The sequence below is a fragment of the Anomaloglossus baeobatrachus genome, chromosome 1 (assembly GCF_048569485.1).
Source record: "Anomaloglossus baeobatrachus isolate aAnoBae1 chromosome 1, aAnoBae1.hap1, whole genome shotgun sequence".
Taxonomy (NCBI): domain Eukaryota; kingdom Metazoa; phylum Chordata; class Amphibia; order Anura; family Aromobatidae; genus Anomaloglossus; species Anomaloglossus baeobatrachus.
Genome location: NC_134353.1, coordinates 352,289,153 through 352,305,316, shown reverse-complemented (window position 1 = coordinate 352,305,316; position 16,164 = coordinate 352,289,153).

Sequence of the window (16,164 nt, the reverse complement as noted above, 5' to 3'; positions counted from 1 at the left end):
TACATAACAACATACACACACCCCCACCCTAGGCAGTTACAACAGTCAATCAAAAACCCTTGTTGCCTCCCTCCAGGGTCTGATGTCCACACCAGGTGGGGCGGAGCCAGGCGGCGGCTGATGGTGCCTGTCTTTCCCTGCACCTGTTAGAATGTTCTGACTCCTGTGGTTGCCCACCGGTAGTCCGCTCCTAGGCGTAAAGGTGCCATAGGAGCCCGTTTTGCCCGCAGGCACTGGCCCTTGGATCTCTAGTGGCGGTGGCTGTATATCCTCACGGTGTGAGCGGTTGCCTTCTAGCGGGACTTGGTTGTTGGGAAACCCCTGGGGTTCCTGTCACACTCGGATTTGACTGTTGTCGGTGGCTCCAAGCCTGGTCGGGGTCCAATGGCCCTGCCTGTGTGCTTAGCTTAACTCTTCTCCCCGGTTCGGTGCCGGTGGGCCACCACCGAGCCCCGGTCCTATGGCTCTGCAGAGTTCCGCTAACTCCTGCAGACGGCCACCACTGTCTGCCAACTTTGCTGTCAGTGCCTGGGCTCCGACCCAGACACTTGCAGTTCGTGTCCTACTACTTTCACCTCCAAAACTGATCTACTGCTTTTTCCGTCTCCAGGCCTGTGAACTCCTCGGTGGGTGGGGCCAACCGCCTGGCTCCGCTCCACCTGGTGTGGACATCAGACCCTGGAGGGAGGCAACAAGGGTTTTTGTCTGACTGCTGTAACTGTCTAGGGTAGGGGGTGTGTGTGTTGTTATGTATGTGACTACCTGGCTAGTCCACGGCGTCACATTCCTAACACCGGTCCCCGACTCCTGTGGTCCCGGACCACCGTTTGCGATCCAACCTGTCTAACTCCAACTCCCCTGCTCCTCACTCTTTGAGGGCTAACACTTCACTCACTCTAAGCTGACTTTCTCCCTCCCACCAGTCTGCCTGACCCCTAGGTGGGCGGCCATGCTCCAACTTGACCAACCAACTGGTGTGTCTGTTCAGCCCTGGTGTGAGGTGTAGTTGGGATTTGTAGTGCGGATGTCAGTGACATTGTTGATGGGAATCTGGAACCATGGGTGGGTAGGCCCTCCACCCTGGAGTACAGGATGCAGTTCCCTGTAGCACCCTGATACAGTCAGGGGCGCTAAAATGAGACCGATAAAAAAAATGCATCAGAAAGCATATTTCAGATGCATCAAATCTCCCTAGAGCATTTGCTTCAGTAGTTTCACGAAATTTTGCACATAAACACAAAAGATCTAAGCAGTTTCTTCTTTAAAGGGATAGAAAAAGTTTATAAATCTTTGAGAGGAGGGAATTTCCATAAAAAAGTTTTTGCTCGTGAAAGTAAACGGAAATTTTTGTTAAAAACTCACATTCCTAAAGGTTTAAATAGTAGGTTGGATCTGATAACACAATATTAATGTATGTGATGAAATTGTTGTGCATACAGTTAGGTCCAGAAATATTTGGACAGTGACACAATTTTCGCGAGTTGGGCTCTGCATGCCACCACATTGGATTTGAAATGAAATCTCTACAACAGAATTCAAGTGCAGATTGTAACGTTTAATTTGAAGGTTTGAACAAAAATATCTGATAGAAATTGCAGGAATTGTACACATTTCTTTACAAACACTCCACATTCTAGGAGGTCAAAAGTAATTGGACAAATAAACCAAACCCAAACAAAATATTTTTATTTTCAATATTTTGTTGCGAATCCTTTGGAGGCAATCACTGCCTTAAGTCTGGAACCCATGGACCAAACGCTGGGTTTCCTCCTTCTTAATGCTTTGCCAGGCCTTTACAGCCGCAGCCTTCAGGTCTTGCTTGTTTGTGGGTCTTTCCGTCTTAAGTCTGGATTTGAGCAAGTGAAATGCATGCTCAATTGGGTTAAGATCTGGTGATTGACTTGGCCATTGCAGAATGTTCCACTTTTTTGCACTCATGAACTCCTGGGTAGCTTTGGCTGTATGCTTGGGGTCATTGTCCATCTGTACTATGAAGTGCCGTCCGATCAACTTTGCGGCATTTGGCTGAATCTGGGCTGAAAGTATATCCCGGTACACTTCAGAATTCATCCGGCTACTCTTGTCTGCTGTTATGTCATCAATAAACACAAGTGACCCCGTGCCATTGAAAGCCATGCATGCCCATGCCATCACGTTGCCTCCACCATGTTTTACAGAGGATGTGGTGTGCCTTGGATCATGTTCCATTTCCTCTCCAAACTTTTTTCTTCCCATCATTCTGGTACAGGTTGATCTTTGTCTCATCTGTCCATAGAATACTTTTCCAGAACTGAGCTGGCTTCATGAGGTGTTTTTCAGCAAATTTAACTCTGGCCTGTCTATTTTTGGAATTGATGAATGGTTTGCATCTAGATGTGAACCCTTTGTATTTACTTTCATGGAGTCTTCTCTTTACTGTTGACTTAGAGACAGATACTCCTACTTCACTGAGAGTGTTCTGGACTTCAGTTGATGTTGTGAATGGGTTCTTCTTCACCAAAGAAAGTATGCGGTGATCATCCACCACTGTTGTCATCCGTGGACGCCCAGGCCTTTTTGAGTTCCCAAGCTCACCAGTCAATTCCTTTTTTCTCAGAATGTACCCGACTGTTGATTTTGCTACTCCAAGCATGTCTGCTATCTCTCTGATGGATTTTTTCTTTTTTTTCAGCCTCAGGATGTTCTGCTTCACCTCAATTGAGAGTTCCTTAGACCGCATGTTGTCTGGTCACAGCAACAGCTTCCAAATGCAAAACCACACACCTGTAATCAACCCCAGACCTTTGAACTACTTCATTGATTACAGGTTAACGAGGGAGACGCCTTCAGAGTTAATTGCAGCCCCTAGAGTCCCTTGTCCAATTACTTTTGGTCCCTTTAAAAAGAGGAGGCTATGCATTACAGAGCTATGATTCCTAAACCCTTTCTCCGATTTGGATGTGAAAACTCTCATATTGCAGCTGGGAGTGTGCACTTTCAGCCCATATTATATATATAATTGTATTTCTGAACATGTTTTTGTAAACAGCTAAAATAACAAAACTTGTGTCACTGTCCAAATATTTCTGGACCTAACTGTATTTTCTTCGTGTTAATATCATGTACTATGTTTTTGGTAATAGTTGGTAGCTTTGATTCTACCAGAACTAGTGTTTCACATTTTACTGCTGGAATCTTAATGGTTTTGACTATTTTTAGTATATGTGGGTTTAATGCCCTCTTTCAAAACTTTATTTTCCTTTTGACTGGAGGTTTCCTCCTTCTCCCTTCTGTTTAAAATAGTCTATTCTAACAGAGCAGTTGTGGACCTGGATGAAGACAGTTTTGGACTGGAACATGTAGTCCCTATGTGAACTTAATGCTATATTGGACAAGGGTATGTATTACAGACTTTTATTCATCTGAAAAAAGATTTGGATTTTAAAGACGGCCGTGGATTTGTGATCATGCTGAAGAATTTTTCCTTTTTCCAATATATATATATACTAGTACATAGCGCTCCATGGTATTTTTGATTCTCAGTACAGATAAAGAGGATGGCTACGGGCTGCCACCCCCATCTGCCTGGCATTACCTTGGCTGGCAATCAAAATACAGGGAAGCCCATTTTTTTTTTTAATTCTTTAAAAAATAATTTAAAAAAAAATGTGTAGGCTCCCGCTGTATTTTTATCGCCAGTCAGGTAAAACAAGGCAGCTGTGGGCTATGATTCTCCACAACCCGCAGCCGCCCCTGGAAATAGCACATTGTTTCTTAGCGCCATTTCCAGGCGCTTTACCCGGCTCGACCAGCGGCCCTGATGGAGGTGGCAATCTGGATAATAAAGGGGTTAATACCAGCTTTGTATTCTCAGATGGTACTAAGCCTGAAATTCATGGTGTCACACCAAATTAGACATGGTTATTATGAATTTCTAGTAAACAGTAAAAAAAAAACACAACACAGAAAAAAATTGGAAATAAAACAAAAAAAATGTAGAGACTCCATCTTTAAAAAAAATCCTTAGCCCAACGTAGTCCACAGGTAGAACATTATCAGCTCTACTTCATCACTCTGTAAAGACAGCATCTTTACAGTGAGAAGCAGAGACAACAATGTCAGCTTTGCGTCATCGCTCTGTACAGAGCAAGAAGCAGGCTGACAGTGAGGGCATGATTCCACTTGCGTCTCGGCCTAACTCTCTCTCAGGACAGGAGCACCTCAGCTGCATGGAAACACATGCAGCTGAGCCGCTCCTGTCGGGAGAGTGTGCGCCGTGCTGGGTGATGCGAAGCGACACTCGCACAGTGACAGTCAAACTTCAGTTAACAAGACCTTTGATGACGTCATAGGCATGTGACCAGTCTGTAAACCAATGTCTGTACAACAGTCACATCAGACTGGTCACATGGCTATGACGTCATGGAAGGTCCTTTAGTCAGTGGTGGTTACACGGGGGCACAGCAATGATTCGAAGTGGAAGCAGAAGTGTGACGCCCCCGGACTATCAGGTCGTCACAGGGTATTGCACAATCTGCCCTCCCGTGCAGTATCCACCTCCTTCTTGGTTATGGGTCCCCATCTATATGGTGTTGCCTCCATCAGCTAATCAAATCCTAGGTACACTCTGCACCACACCCACTAAACACACCAGTGGACGGCTTGAGTGGCATAGAGTCGCCCACTTGGGGGGGTTGGATAGAGGAGGTCAGGAGTGTGAGTAGAAGAGAGTTGAGCTTGGGAAGTGAAAGAGAGAGGAGGTCAGGAGCAGGGCTCCTGGGAAGTTATCTAGGTGGCAGACAGTGGTCTGGGCCTAGAGGAGCTGAACCCCCGATCACAGGGGATTGTGGCAAGGGGTATGGATCTGTCGGGGAGGACAGCCGGCGGCCTTGCACTATCACCGGGCTGGGATCAAGGCCCGACGGGGTATGTGGACCCTAGGTCAGGGAGTAGCTTCAGGCAACCTGTCAATTTACCCGACGAGAACGGAGCCTTCAAGATCCGATCTCCACCCGCTCCAAAATCGGTGTACTAGAGCAACGAGGGGGATAGGACTTTCCACTAAAAACGGTCCAGAACATCCCAAGCGTGAACCCTGAGAGCAAGCTCCCACACTTAGCCATAGTGGGGAGCCGGACCCGGCAAGTTCCATACTACCGGGACCAACAGAAAAGTAAACTTAGTGCCAGGAGGCAGGTCACGGATCACCAGGCAGCACTATTGGGGACGGGACCCGATTTTAAGCTCCCATCAGTTGCAGAGGTATCCAGAACTTTGGTTTATCCAGTTGTCGGTGTCAGCTTAATGGACTGAGTGAGTACGCAAGTGACCCCCTTTGCATCCAACGGCAATCTCCCCTCACTATCACTGAGCCCCGGGGTATCCCTCTACCCGTGGAGGGTCACAACACCTGGCTTCCCCATTCCATCATCTCCAACTGCAGCAGTGGTACTCCTAATTACAACATACCACGGGTGGCATCATGAACTCTAATACATCCCCCTGTAAATAACCCCCTTTATTTGAGTGGCCGCATGATCCCCGGGTCCGGAGATCCCTCGAGCCACCGCGGATCCGGATCCTAGCAGCTCAGCTGCTGGCACGGGGGCGGCACAGAAGCAGCCGCAAGACAGTATCTGCAAGATGGGACCTGTAAGTATGACCATGTTTATTATTAACTATATTCTTTATTTTACAGGCCTCCCTGTCCCATCCCATAACTGTAAAGCCCAAGTTTGGTGTTCGGATTCAAGTTCACATTATCTCAGAACCCGAACTTGATCTTTACAAAATGTTCGGGCAATTCTCCCGATCCCAAACATCATGGGGTTCACCCATCACTAGTCACTTCCGGGGTTAGAAGTCCAGAACCATGATGCACACTGTGTGCCTTAGTGAGTGAGTCACTGCTGTCTTGGGGAAACCATTCTTAAAGGGAACCTGTCAGGTGTAATATGCACCCAGAACCACGAGCTGTTCTGGGTGCATATTGCTAATCCCTGCCTAACTGTCCCTGTATACACTAGCACAGATAAAGACCTCTTTAGAAAAAGTATTTCTAAAGATCTTATATCATATGTTAATGAGTGTGGGGACTAGTCCCTAGGGCGTTATATCCCCTGACTAGTCCACCCTCTAATCATGTTAGTACGCCCACAGGGGCGTACTAACATGCTATTCAATGCAGAATCACCAGCGGTGCCATGCATACATGTGCCGCAGTGAACGCTGAGCTGAATGTCCTGACACTTCTGATCATATGCACTAGACCTGTCTGAAGGCGGGACGCATACACCTGGCTTCATACTGCGCATGACCGGAAGTGCCTGCCATCCAGAAGCGTAGTCACAGCGAACACAGTTACGTGTGGCACCGCTGGTGACGCTGCATTGAATAGCATGTTAGTACACCCCTGGGATTAGAGGCTGGACTAGTCAAGAAATATAACATAGCATAAGATAAAAGATCTTTAGAAATACTTTTCTAAAGATCTCTTTATCTATGCTAGTGTATACAGGGACCGTTAGGCAGGGATTAGCGATATGCACCCAGAACTGCTCGTGGTTCTGAGTGCATATTGCACTTGACAGGTTCCCTTCAAAATTGTGTACAAGCTTTTTTCAATACTTCAGCATGCATGCGTCCATTTTCAGGGAGGGAGCATCTGGCAAAATTTATTCTACCGTGGATCTAAGAGAGTGACAACCCAGTAGTCAGCAATATTTTTAATCATAACAATATGGTCATCATGTTGCAGATAGTGCAGCAAGAACAAATTCATGTGTCGGACGCTTCCATGATGTCCAGGTTCATGGTGTCTTGGTGGTGGGGTAACATTCAAGCTTGTTTCCACCAACCACAGACAATTGAGAGGGGATCAATAGCTTCTTCATTGTCTGACTGTGGCATGAGTGTCACTTCTTCCTCTTTGTCCTCCTCCATTTGTTCCTCAGCTCCTGCACGATCACTAACAGTTTGCCTGATACTATGAAGCCCTGTCGATCGCTGTACTCCACCCTCCCATGCCACCTGCCTGTGCAATGATAGTTTGGACCTTACAGATATTGGTATCAGATCCACATCCCCCTCTGCTTCATCCTTACCTCTGGGACCACCACCTGCTCCAGCAGACTATTTAAGGTGTGCTCCAGCATGTAGGTAACTAGAATAGTGAGGATGATGACGAGATCATCAGTGCTAACCATCTCAGTAGCAATTTTGAAACTGTGAAGAAGGGTGCAGAGATCCTACATCTGTGTCCACTCCGCAAGAATGATTTGCCCCATGACTGGACTGTGTTGGCCGAGGCTATGCATTATGACACACTGCACCAGGACTCCTCGTTGCTGCCAGGGTTGTTGCGACATGTGCAGAGTGGAATTCCACTGTGTCGGCACATCGCATATCAACGATTTAACCATTAAAGGGGTGGTTCACCCATTTTTTTTTTTTCCCCAATGATTCTCACTTACCATTATATGCATCTTCTGCATTGGCTTCTGTTTCCATTTCTGGCACTGAGCGGCGCTATCCTGCACGCTCAGTGCCAGTCACATGACCCCCTGGAGCTGTGGCCGCCAGCATCCTCTGACGTCCCGGCATTTCCGGGCTCTCAAACTGGACGGGTACGTCATAGGATGCCGGCGCCACTCACAGTGATTGACTGGGCTGTGGGCGGTGACTACCTGACGTCACAGCTCAGCATCGAGGGGAGGAGCCGGAGGATGCCAGTGTGTGGAGCGGTGAAGGCAGAGCGCGCTTACCAGCGTTCAGCTGTGGGAGGTACGGGGCGCCAGTGTGGAGTACAGGGGGGGTTTCTCCAACTGAAATCCCCCCTGTCACGCAAGTATGTGATCACACTGTCCACCCGCCCGCTGTGCTCAGCTGTCAGGAGAGCGGGCGGTGTCGGCAGTGTGATCATATACTCCCACCAGCAGCACAGGTGACCGGACGCGGAGTGAGTGTGTATGTCATACTCACCTGTCTGCAGGGTCCATGCTTGCTTCCAGCCCCTGTCCCGGTCCCGCCGCTTCGGCTGTGTGCAGTCTCCCCGGGGCACGCACGAAGCTTGCAGGACCTGGCCGTGGATCACCTGATGCAGTCACCTGACGCATCAGCTGATCGTAGTCTCGCCAGCTTTTTCGGCCGGCTATCAGCTGATCCTGCCGTCAGGGGACTTCATCAGCTGATTACCGGCCGCTCCTGCAGCGATGGGACAGGATCAGACTCCTGTCCAATCGATCGCTCCAGGAGCTGCCGGTAATCACCACAGCACATAAGTGAGTATGTATTTTTTTTTGGCACTGATGCATCAGCTGATTGTATAATCGGCTTTTATACAATCAGCTGATGTGTGCTGTGATTCAGGCCCTTGATCCTGACACATCATCTGATCGCTTTGCCTTCCAGCAAACCGATCAGATGATATTGGATCCGGATTGGACGGCGCGGGACCCTAACCCAGGATTACTGCGGAGGGGGGTTCTTTATTTCAATAAAGATGGAGTCACTAATTGTGTTGTGTTTTATTTCTAATAAAAATATTTTTCTGTGTGTTGTTTTTTTTTTTTATCATTACTAGAAATTCATGGTGGCCATGTCTAATATTGGAGTGACACCATGAATTTCGGGCTTAGGGGCAGCTGATAATATACAGCTAGCCCTAACTCCATTATTACCCGGCTAGCCACCCGGCTTCAGGGCAGCTGGAAGAGTTGGATACAGCGCCAGAAGATGGCGCTTCTATGAAAGCGCCATTTTCTGGGGTGGCTGCGGACTGCAATTCGCAGTGGGGGTGCCCAGAAAGCTTGGGCACCCTTCACTGTGGATTCCAATCCCCAGCTGCCTAGTTGTACCCGGCTGGACACCAAAATTAGGCGAAGCTCACGTCATTTTTTTTTAAATTATTTCATGAAATTCATGAAATAATTAAAAAAAAAAAGGGCTTCTCTATATTTTTGGTTCCCAGCCGGGTAGAAATAGGCAGCTGGGGGTTGGGGGCAGCCCGTACCTGCCTGCTGTACCCGGCTAGCATACAAAATATGGCGAAGCCCACGTCATTTTTTTTTTCTCTTTTTTGGCAAAAAAACTGCATACAGTCCGGGATGGAGGATGCTGAGCCTTGTAGTTCTGCAGCTTCTGTCTGCTCTCCTGCATACACTAGTGAATGGAGGATGCTGAGCCTTGTAGTTCTGCAGCTGCTGTCTGCTCTCCTGCATACACTAGTGAATGGAGGATGCTGAGCCTTGTAGTTCTGCAGCTGCTGTCTGCTCTCCTGCATACAATGAACATTTTGAATAAGGAAATGACATCAGACCTTTTTTTTTTTTAATCAACAATCTTTAATGGCATTGTGTACTGATTAAAAACGCAGTGAGCAAAAACGCAGCAAAAAAGGCACCAAATCGCAGCAAAAACGTGACATGCAGCACCGCAGGTGACAGAGCAGAGCAAGTTGGTGACATGCTGTGCCCTGACACATAGTGTGCTGCATGTCACTGTATCCACTCTGGGACTTGTTGTGCAGGTGAACGCATGCTACATGTCACTAACTGTCTCCACTGTGGTACTTGTTCTGCAGGTGAGAGTGTATACAGTTGGTACTATATAAAACAGGAGGAAAATGAGTAACTTGCTTCAAAAAATATGTATTTTATTTTCATTTCACATTTCATGTGCTTAATTATAGTGATACTTTTGTTAAATAAGTACAAAATACATATAACCGTATCTAGATCAATAAATAACAACAATTTAAATGGCCGAGAGGAAGGGTGTTAAAAAAGGGGCACAAATTAATCCTGCCAATCTCAAAATGTATAATACGTATCAATAACATGAAAAATTATTTTACATGAAAATGTCCACGTGTTCCTACATAAAAGAGTAATTACACCACATGCAGATGAATAAAAAGCAATTTCCCCACTGAGGATTGTGCGAAGAGCTCAATAAGTACATTGCACATACTACCACCCACATTGATCAGTCAAGATCAGAATGTCCTGGTTAATGTAACCCAATCCAAAAAGCAAGATCAGTCGGTGGAGCAGTGTCAGCAGATGCCGAAGCAGAGCCCATGCACAGCTTGCTAAAAAGGACTCAAAGGCCCAAATTCTCACCAGCAAGGGTTGTCAATATGTCAGAAAATAGACTTGTATAACTATATCAAAGAAGGTTGCGCATGACGCTCCGATCAAAGACTGCACAACATACTGACCAACCGGGTTATAGGAGGGTGTGCATAGTAGTTACCCAGTCTTGGTACAGTAATGTTAGTACAAATCCAAAAGAGAGCAACCGCACACCTCATTAAGGGGGTCCCAATATTAAATTATATTAATGGTGCAGACAGTCATGCAGAGGTCCCACCCGCATCGTACACAGAACGCTGCACTGATAGTCACCACATACTCCTATCTCCAGGCGTCAGTATGCTATAAGAATCATGTGCCTGGGACTCAATACAGCAATACTGAGTACATGCAGGAGAGGACCCACTACATACCGTACAATGCTGGTGTAACGCAGGGAACACAACGGCAGGCAGGAAGAATAGATGAGGAGGGGAATACACCCCGAAACAGACTCCAACGTACGTTTCACGAGGAAATATAATGTAACCACGCTTCGTCAGGGAGTGATTTGTCCCAGTGACCGGCAGGTTTAAGTAGCCGGAAAGCAGCCCGTAATCAGCTGTATAGAGTGAATGGATTATCAACGGCGCATGCGCGCGCGGCGCTCCCAGATCCCAGAATGGCGTCGGCGCATGCTCGGGAGCTATGGCGACGCGTCTCTGCTCTCGCGCATGCGCCGTCTCCATGACGGCCGGTGAGGTTTCTGGGATCTGGGAGCGCCGCGCGCGCATGCGCCGTTGATAATCCATTCACTCTATACATCCATTCCCCTCCTCATCTATTCTTCCTGCCTGCCGTTGTGTTCCCTGCGTTACACCAGCATTGTACGGTATGTAGTGGGTCCTCTCCTGCATGTACTCAGTATTGCTGTATTGAGTCCCAGGCACATGATTCTTATAGCATACTGACGCCTGGAGATAGGAGTATGTGGTGACTATCAGTGCAGCGTTCTGTGTACGATGCGGGTGGGACCTCTGCATGACTGTCTGCACCATTAATATAATTTAATATTGGGACCCCCTTAATGAGGTGTGCGGTTGCTCTCTTTTGGATTTGTACTAACATTACTGTACCAAGACTGGGTAACTACTATGCACACCCTCCTATAACCCGGTTGGTCAGTATGTTGTGCAGTCTTTGATCGGAGCGTCATGCGCAACCTTCTTTGATATAGTTATACAAGTCTATTTTCTGACATATTGACAACCCTTGCTGGTGAGAATTTGGGCCTTTGAGTCCTTTTTAGCAAGCTGTGCATGGGCTCTGCTTCGGCATCTGCTGACACTGCTCCACCGACTGATCTTGCTTTTTGGATTGGGTTACATTAACCAGGACATTCTGATCTTGACTGATCAATGTGGGTGGTAGTATGTGCAATGTACTTATTGAGCTCTTCGCACAATCCTCAGTGGGGAAATTGCTTTTTATTCATCTGCATGTGGTGTAATTACTCTTTTATGTAGGAACACGTGGACATTTTCATGTAAAATAATTTTTCATGCTATTGATACGTATTATACATTTTGAGATTGGCAGGATTAATTTGTGCCCCTTTTTTAACACCCTTCCTCTCGGCCATTTAAATTGTTGTTATTTATTGATCTAGATACGGTTATATGTATTTTGTACTTATTTAACAAAAGTATCACTATAATTAAGCACATGAAATGTGAAATGAAAATAAAATACATATTTTTTGAAGCAAGTTACTCATTTTCCTCCTGTTTTATATTGCTATCTGAGTAGCTCTGCACAGTGTGTGATATCCCCGGTGGGATTCACACATCTGTTCTTTTTGATAAGTGTTGGATCCTATGTATTTAACAGTTGGTACTATGCAGCAGAAATCACAGAGTGGAGACAGATAGTGACATTTAGCATCCGGTCACCTGCACAAGTCCCAGAGTGGATACAGTTAGTGACATGTAGCATCCGGTCACCTGCACAACAAGTCCCAGAGGGGAGACAGATAGTGACATGCATTTGCCATTTTTTGCCGAATGCGGCATATTGAGCCCATGCGGCGGTCGGATGGAACGTTGCCTGGCACGTTTTTTTTGTGCGGCGGAAAAAACGCATGACGCCAGATCCGGCGCGATTTACAATGCAAGCCTATGGACGCCAGATGCGGCATCCTGCGGCAAACACTGCATCCGGCGGCCGAATGCGTTTTTTTTTTGCTCTGCGCATGCTCAGTATCAAGCCACATCCGTCAAACGGACAGGCCGCATGGAAAAACGTATGCAACAGATCCGTTTTTTTCGCCGCATCCGTTGCATAGGTTTTTGAGCCACACTGCAAAAACCGGATGTATGAAAGCAGCCTAAGCCATCACATTCCCGCTGAAAATCCTCATCAAATACCATGTGAACAGATCATTACTAGCAATTTTTTATTTTTTTTGGTGAAGGAAGTCCAGTTCTTAAAATGTCCAGTAATGTAGAATATTTCATGTGGCCCGGTCAGCTGTATTTGATGCTGGATTATAGAAGTGGTCAGTAGAGGATTGTTCCAAAAAACATACAGATAGGGAATTTAGATTGTGAGCCCCAATGGGGACAGTGTTCCTGATGTATGTAAAGCGCTGCGGAATATGTTAGCGCTATATAAAAATAAAGATTTATTTTTTATTGTTCAGTGTTTGTATACTATTAGCGAAGGTCCCCAAAAACATTAAAGTTGTCAAAACTTGCTGGATCTGCCCACAATGTAACATGTGGGAGAAAAAAAATAGTATTCGGCATGTTGGCCTGTCTAAGTGTTACTATGTATGGGGGAATCCAGAATGATTGCTTTTGGCCGAATGATCCAACGGCCACTTAAATGACCTCATGACGGATAGTAGCGATATTTATGGGTTATCTTCCAATAAGTGCAGGTGCTACAAGGTTTCTGCTTTTTATTTGTGTGGGAGAAGTTGAATGTCTGCTGGTGCGTGCCCACGATCAGTGTTTGCAGCGTTTTGGATGCGGCATTCTTCAGCTGTGTCCAAAACGCTGCATTGTACAGTACAAGCACAGTGGAGGGATTTCTAAATCCTGTGCCCGCTGTGCTTGTTTTTTCCGCAGCAAACCCTGATCTGCGGTGCGTCTTTCCAGACTGCAGCATGTCAGTTGTTTATCGCGCATTCGCCTGTGTCCTCCGTAGGGAGAACACAAGTGAGAGACTTCAGCGCCCTGAACCCTGATCATGGGCACATACCCTTAGGCTCGTGTACACAGAACACCCTACATACAGCCCGGTGTGCCCATCATTCCCTTTTTTTTTGTGTGCCTTTTCTATTCTGATCACCACCACCTATATATACCTCTGTAGGAGCCCTGACTTAAGGCCGCTTTACACGCAGCGACATCACTAACGAGATATCACTGGGGTCACGGAATTTGTGACGCACATCCGGCCTCGTTAGCAACGTCGTTGTGTGTGACACTTACAAGCGACCGCTAACGATCCCAAATACTCACCAAATCATTGATTGATTGTTGACACGTCGTTCATTTTCCAAATATCGTTGCTCATTTGGTTGTTCGTCGTTCCTGTCGTTCCATCGCTACGTGTGACACCCCGGGACCGACGAACAACACCGTCCCTGCGTCCTCTGGTAACGAGGTGGGCGTGACTTTCATGCGGCTGCTCTTTGCCCCTCCACTTCGATTGGACGGCTGCCATGTGACGCCGCACGAACCGCCCCCTTAGAAAGGACGTTGTTCGCCATCCACAGCGACGTCGTTAGGAAGGTAAGTTCGTGTGACGCGTTCCTGCGATATTGTTCGCTACAGGCAGCGATTTGCCTGTGACGCACGAACGATGGGGGTGGGTGCTATCCCTAGCGACATGCGATGTCGCAGCGTGTAAAGCGGCCTTTACTATGACCATACCACCTCCCCAGAGAAGTACCAATCTTGGTGTTGGTGTAGCAATGTGCCAAATCACAAATTCCCGCAGTGCTCCGCTATATGTATCTGCTTCTGCTTCCGGACCTTGTGTTCTTTTCTCTCGCCTGCTGATATCTGAACATTTCTGTGAATGGCCACCGGATGGAAAGCTCCAGCCTTGATGATATACAATCAGGTCAGAGCATGATTGGAGCAGAGAAGGGGGTCAGCGTCTGCCTGCTGCGCTCTGGTCCAGCCTCAGAGTAGTAATTGCTTTCAGTCCTCACCACACTATATGGTCACGGTCTGGAAGTAGTAGACGTCTTAGGCTGCTTTCACACATCCGGTTTTGCAGTGCGGCTCGAAAACCTATGCAACGGATGCGGCGAAAAAAACAGATCCGTTGCATAAGTTTTTCCATGCGGCCCGTCCATTTTTTGACGGATGCGGCTTGATACTGAGCATCCGCAGTGCAAAAAACCGCATACGGCGTGCATAGGCTTGCATTGTAAATCTCGCCGGATCCAGCGTGATGCGTTTTTTTCGCCGCACAAAAAAAGTGCCAGGCAACGTTCCATCATGGGCTAAATATGCCGCATCCGGCAAAAAACGGACGCAACGCAAGGCCATGCGGCCCAATACGGCGCTAATGCAAGTCTATGCAGAAAAAAACTCAACCGGCGGCAAAAAAAAAAGGTTGCGTTTTTTCTGCAAAGCGCCGTATTGTGCCGCACAGCAAAAACCGGATGTGTGAAAGCAGCCTTAGCACCAGCTGACAGGCAATCCTTACAGGAAAGCCGTTCCTTTGTTTTCATCGCAATGCTTTATACATTTACAGATCCGTTTCCCCATGGACCTGCACCAGGTGAGTCCCACCTTCACCTTCACCTTGATTTTTAGGTCTTTATGGCTATCAGGACTCTGATGCTAATCTCTGAATTATGGCAAATGGCTAATTTTCAGTAGAAATTAGCAACCGGCCAAACGTAAAAGGGGTTGTCTACCGCTTTACAGCCTTTACTTAAAGCACCGCTCCAGTGTTTTATTTCAGCACGCGAGTGGCGCTTAAAACCCCTGTTGTGTATTTTATCGGCGATACTCCGGTCCCGCAGCGCTATGGCTAAGTTCACATTTCCGTTGATTTGTATCAGTCACATGCGTCGCTTGACGCATGTGACTGATGCGCTGTTCAACGCTGTACAACGGATGACAAAGAACAGAATTCTTTGTCGGATTCCGTTGTGTGCGGGGGGCGGAGTTCGGGGGCAGAGCCGAGCGGGGGGCGGGGCCAGGCGCTGAGGATGTCAGTGGAAGTGCTGCGGTCTGCATGGCTGGGGACAGGTGAGTGTATCTGTGAGTGAGTGAGTGTGTGTATGTGCATGTATGTATGTATGTATGTATGTATGTATGTATGTGTGTGCACATGCAAAGTGCAGGAGGGGGCAGAGCCGAGCGGGGGGCGGGGCCAGGCGCTGAGGATGTCAGTAGAAGTGCTGCGGTCTGCATGGCTGGGGACAGGTGAGTGTATGTGTGAGTGAGTGTGTGTATGTGCATGTATGTATGTATGTGTGTGTGTGCACATGCAAAGTGCGGGAGGGGGCGGAGCCGAGCAGGGGGCGGGGCCAGACGAGGGTGTCAGTGCTTGTCTGCATGGCTGGGGACAGGTGTGTGTGTGTGTGTGTACATACATGTGCGGAGTGCGGGAGGGGGCGGGGCCGAGCGGGGAAGTGTCGGCCTCCCTGCACACGTAACCAGCCTAAATATCGGGTAACAGCAAAGCACCCGATGTTTACCTTGGTTACCCGATATTTACCTTGGTTACGGGCCTACACCGCTTAGCGCTGGCTCCTTGCACCGTAACCAGGGTAAATATCAGGTAACCAACCAAAGCTGGTGACGTGTGCAGGGAGCCAGAGAGCATGCGCAGCGAAATCCGACGGATCTCGCTGCTCAAAAAACGTTACATGCTGCGTTCCCCCCGCCCGGCGGTCAGTCGTTTCACGACTGATCAGTCGGGCGGAGGGTGCAACGCAGCATCATCAGTCACAATCCGCTGCTCATACAAGTCTATGGGAGCAGCGGAATCCGCTAAACGGATTCCGCTGTTTACAAGAGCAGCGGATTGTGACTGATAGATTTTAGCGGAAATGTGAACTTAGCCTATCTTGTGACAA